Raw genomic sequence first — 6,000 nt, 5'->3', positions numbered from 1 at the left:
AATGACCTACATACAAGTTTTAGATAACCACAATATAATAAAATAAGACCCAAAAATAAAATAAAACAGAGTTTGTCCTATGTACTTTGTCTAGACATCGGAACTCGAATGTGACAAACCGCGTTTTCAATATTTCCCTTGTTCCTTCGATGCTTGACGTGTGTGTACTGAAGGAATGAATCGTTTAAATAATTATTTGATTTTATTTGAATTATGTACGATACATGAATGATTGGAAGGATGGTTATATTTGGTTGATATGAAAGTTTAGGAACCGTCATCGCTAGATGTTATATGTATATGAGTAATGTTATTAGACCGCACCTCAAACCCAAGCCATACACTTGGGACTAAGGCCACACCTCTCTTATACTTCGGCCCATGTATATCAAGCCCAAACCAAACCAAACTGAGCCGACCCCAAGCCCCCTATGTTATTACCTTATGTAAATACTTGGTGCCTTGGATAATCTCATTTAATCATATTTTACACAAAGAACACAAACCCTAGGCCCTCTAGAATCTGCGACGGCAGCTTGATCAGCCGAAGAATTACTCCTATTCACTCTAGTGCACTCTCTACAATCCTGTGGTTAGTATAATCTTATTTGTTTTAGTTATTTTTTTAATTGATTGATTTCTTCTATATGTGAACCTATGTGATGTATGATCAGAATCGTATGAATCATTATGCTATAGAAACTAGGATTTCATGAATCTGTGGGTTATTCTAATCATGATTTGGTCATTCTCGGCCATGTGTGAAGTGTCCTGAGTTATTGGTAATTACTCTAGGATTTTAATTAGGAATCATGCTTTATATACATAATCATAGACTGATAACACGAAACGTAGATTATTAGGGCGTTAGAGCAATGGTACGAATCTGTTGTATATGATCGGCTATGGTGTGAATTAGTTAGAGTAGTATGCAATTTGGAATGCTTGTTAATGATGCGAATATAGGGGCTTAGACTCGGTTCGTGAATGAGATGCATGAATTAGCTGATTATTTGTTGAGTGATGAACATATGCTAATTGTTGATCATGATTATGTGATACGTTCTGAAGATTGCATAAATTGGTATGTACATGCAATTTATTTCATTGGACCTCAACAATAAGTGGACTAACATAATTGATATAAAATCAATAGAATGTAAAATTTATAAATGGGGCCACTACTTTATTGGTTCTGACAAAAACACATGGGCTCAATGTCATGTGAATATCATAATGGTTCTGAAAGATTCACTGATCAACTTTTGACTTTAGTGAAATGTTGTTTGTTCCATGATTTTGGCTTGTGTGATAAGTGTACACACTGTGATGATTGAGTTTTAAATTGATTGAATGATTATAATATACGAACAGGTGTTAGGAAAATATGAGTGGTAACAACAAGAATTAACCAGTAATGCAAATGGGTCGTGACATTGTGTAGGCGCTAGTTGATTAATAATAATGTGTAGGGTATGTGATAATGATGATAATAACTGGATTGCATATGTTAATAAATGGAATAGGGGATCCATCATACATGAGGGCGGTGGTACAGGGACGTATCTAATTGAATGGTAATGGGCCACACAACATCACTGAATTACTAAAATTAGGCCACAATCTTTGATTAAATCACACCAGTGGGCCGGGTAGTCAAAGGGGTTGCACGAGGCCCAAGTGTCTAGTACATATTATGGTTATGGTATATTTTAGGGATAAGCGTGTTGCATGATTTATTATTACTATTTGCATAGTATCGTGTGTATGATATGATATGTGAATAACAAACTAAATCGGTCGGGTGAGGTATTAATACATGAACATGATATGGAAAATAGTTAAAGGATTCGAATGAACCAATACGTGTGACTAGATATGTGAATTGAGAATTCATGAAACTGACTATCTCTGGTAATCACAATAGGATTTGATTGATCAACTGTTTATCAAGCATTTAATCTAACCGAGCAAACCAAAGGTGAGTTCACTGCACTTTTCTAAGCATGCGTCCCGGTGGTTTGGGACATCTGGTAAACGTTTCTAAAGGGAATACTGGGTAAACTGTTTATTTGGGATGTTGGTTATTGAACACAGTATAAATCATGTAAGACCCCATACATCTACCGTGTTGCTGAAGAGGCAACGAGGTATTTAGTTGATAGCGCTATTAGGTTTGGCACCCTCACACCGGGCCGAAAGGACGGGCGTGAACTAATTACCTGGACTTCATGACCAATGCCTAGTTAGAGGCATTGGGGTTGGGCATTCACATCGTGCACATATAAGACCCCTTACATCTATTCAAGGTTGTTTGATACCTTGACATCATGACCAATGCCTAAATGGAGGCATTGGGGTTGGGCATTCACATCTAGTCGCCACATACGGTAATCGAGTAATAACAACATCAAAACAAAACGTTGAACTGTTTCAGACACACATCTGGTAACTAAACGCGTTAACAAAACTTTGAACTCACCAGCGTCGTCTGACACACTTGTCTGCATGCTTGCAGGTCGTTAGATATCTTGGATTTGGGAACTTGCTGTCTGAAGTAGCTGGAGTGGTCATTGGTCGTACTGGATGGATTCATGTGATCGAATTACGAATAACTTACATTGGTTTTGTAACGGTTTAACTTTAGTTTACTATTTGCTTCCGCTGAACATGTTAGGTTTTAATTAAACTTATTATTGAAACATTTAATAAGTGATGATTTCATTTGAAAACTTGTATGGGTTCAATGTAATTAGTGGCTCGTTATTGGTATGTCACACGCCTAGTAGGGATATTCCCTAGGTGGTATTTCGGAGGTGTGACAGTTTGGTATCAGAGCCACTGGTTATAGTGAATTTGGTTTTAAAACGTTTTTATAAAACCAGACTATAACCGAACAGTTCAAAATCGACCATGACACTCAGCTCCAGATTGCAAGGTTCGTCTTTTACCTGTTGTATACATTACATGGCTAGTACACATTTGTTTATGACGTAACATATGAACACACACTCGTCACTATAGCATGATGGCATGGATTGCTTGTTCACTTTATGATGCGTTGATGGTATGCCATAGTTCTTGGATTTTTGTGAATCTTATTACTTTGACAACCTCCGTTTGACATCTGAGCTTGAGGAACCATTTGACATGAGTTAGGAGGAACTGAGATGAGCATGCAAATCACAATATTATTGTGGGTGCACACATAATAATAATGTGGGGTGCATGTGAGTCCCAGTGAGACTTGACAAGTGAAAAAGGGGTTCTGTTCCGTTATTCGAACAGTGTGAAACGTAGCAAAACTTTAGGAGTCATAGCAGTGATTGTCTCCTACTTGAACGTGATCTTCTCACTCCTCTCTGAACTCTTACGAATCTCCAAGCTATCGAGTATTACTTGAACCCCCATCTGAACGCCTAGCGAACTGTGTAGAATGTTAGGTGCTAGTACGAACATCCCTGCGTTGGATGTCACAGCGTCGAATTACTGGTCGATACCTTCCTCACTTCTCTTCGTTTGTTGGAACTCATGTATTGACGTCTTAGATCCCGAAGTGCGATCACTTCTGCAACACTCTGGAAACATACCGTGTATTACTCAGGCGACGTGCAAGAACGATGGACAAGAGGATGAGCGTGGTGCCTTACCAACCTCAGTATTAGAACGACCCTTATTACCGGCAACGAACACCAGCGAATTGACTTCAATCGAATCCTTAACACCAGTTAGCGACTTATGGGAGCCAACTTTTACAAATCAATCAGGGCATAAGCGATGACAAATGACTATAGTGTGGAACGTGTAGCTACCAGCCCAGTGAGTAGCGCTTTAAGACGTGGCACAGAATGTGAAACGATGGACCCTGTTGGTGAAAGATCGTAGGGCTCCGTTTTAAGCCACGACAGTAGAGACAACAGCCACGGCAACATCAAGGAACTTGTGATCGTAGCTTACAGTATGGAAACGTAGGTGACTTCAACAAGGATTGACTGTGTTAAGTCAAAGTGTCAACACCCAAGGGAACAAAGACGATACTACGAATTCTCGTATTTAGGATTGGCGTGGACGACGCCAGGAATATAACAACATGGTGACCTGCACGTTCTTGGTCACTAATCATTTCGTCTCTATTCTGCTTAACCCTGAAACTTTTGGAAACCAAACCTGCTGTGGAACCGACTGATGGCAAGTCAATAGAAACCTTCTATGTTCTTTGGGATGCAAACTCGACCTTGTGGGACAAGTGTTCGACATCTACCCTTGACAGTTTTGTTGTAGTAGTTAGTGTGGATTTGTTATCCAGATAACGCGCAGATATATCTTGGGAGGGATCGTCGTCTGTCTTAAAGCATTGGTGTGGCGTAAAGGTTAGTATCATTTCAGCAATGAAAGCCAGGAGCGCCTACGGAGGGACTATCCCGCTATGTTGGCAACCGTTACTAATGTTTGGGCTAAGGAAAGAGGATCAAGGATTCATCAATTATTTGTGATTTCTTCAGATGAGATACTCGAAGAACTTTCAGGATTACTTCCACAACTGTTAGGCAGATTCTAAGTTTGACCTCAGGACAGGGGCAGCCCTGATTACTCGTGCTACATACCGCCTTGCACCAGGAGGGTTGCAAGGACTATCTACAGGAACTGTTGGACATGAGTTTTATTGGACATAGTTTTTGTACGCTTTGGGCAGCCCCCAGCTATATTCGGGAAGATAAATCCTTTCCGTATGTGTACTGATTATCCAGAACACAGCAAGGTGACAATCAAGAACTGTTTACCTCGACCATGTATTGACGGAAGACCAAGAGGAGAATGTTCCTGAAATGGCATATCGAACGCAATACGACCAGTGCGACCTTGTACACCATGACCATTGAGTTAATCAACACACCAACAACTTTATGGACCACATGAATCGACAGTATTTATGGATGACGTTCTGGATCATCTCCAAGAGGAAGGAACATCATGGGAGGCATTTGTATCTTATTTTAGAGCTCCTGAGGGAGGAGCCACTCCGCGCGAAGTCTTGTTAAAGGTAACTTCTAGGTTCGAGATATACCTTTTTGGTAATATGGTCAATGAAGTGGGAAATACACGTGGATCTCGTTAAAGACCCATTTCGTTAGATATTGTCGGCACCAAGGATCCCTTCAATGATGCAGCAATTTCTTGGTCACACTAGACTCTATCGCAGATTCACCACAGGATTTTCGAAGATTGCGCAGCCTTAACCTCTTTAGCACAACGGGGAGCTGTGAATTCATGGGAACCAAAACAGGAGGATGTCTTTTCAGCTTTTGAAACTCAACTCTGCAATGCGCTGATTATTGCCATTACCTGAGGGTAGGGGCGATCTAACGGTATATTATGATGGTTCAAATCAGAGTCCCACTTACACATCGATGCAACACGAGAAGTGATAGCTTACGTAGTGGATTTACAAGAAGAATTGCACGAGTCACAACCTGGTGGAACCCACGATCTCGGAATTGAGCTGGAGGCATTACTTGGACGGTACTGAATGCACCACTTAGACCGATCACAAGGGCCTCCCGTGTACCCTTGTTTCAAGAGAGCAAAACATGTGATGGAATCGCTGGATGGAACTTTTAAATGATTATGATCGTGAAACCTGAACGTACACGAGCCTTGCATTTCGCTATCGACTCTAACCTACCTGATCAGACTCGCACTGTTCAAACCGGGGAACCGAAGGAAAAATTTTTTTTGCAAGTTAGGCCCATGCGGGGCATGGAGAAGCAACCGTTGGCAGGTCAGACGATATTCGCTACCTCAAGGAACGAGTGTGTATCTCATTATATGGCAACTTTAGGAAACTTGTGTTGGGCAAAGCACACCGGCTTCGATATTCTAGATGTCTAAATTTTGATGAGAGATATCAGGACCTATAAATCTTGTACTGATGATCGGGCATGAAGACCCACTTAGCAAAGTATGTGTATAATGTTTGGCTTGTGCGAAAGTCAAAGTTGA

Source organism: Helianthus annuus, chromosome 12, assembly GCF_002127325.2.
Source record: "Helianthus annuus cultivar XRQ/B chromosome 12, HanXRQr2.0-SUNRISE, whole genome shotgun sequence".
NCBI classification, from domain to species: Eukaryota; Viridiplantae; Streptophyta; class Magnoliopsida; order Asterales; family Asteraceae; genus Helianthus; species Helianthus annuus.
This window is presented reverse-complemented; position numbering follows the sequence as displayed.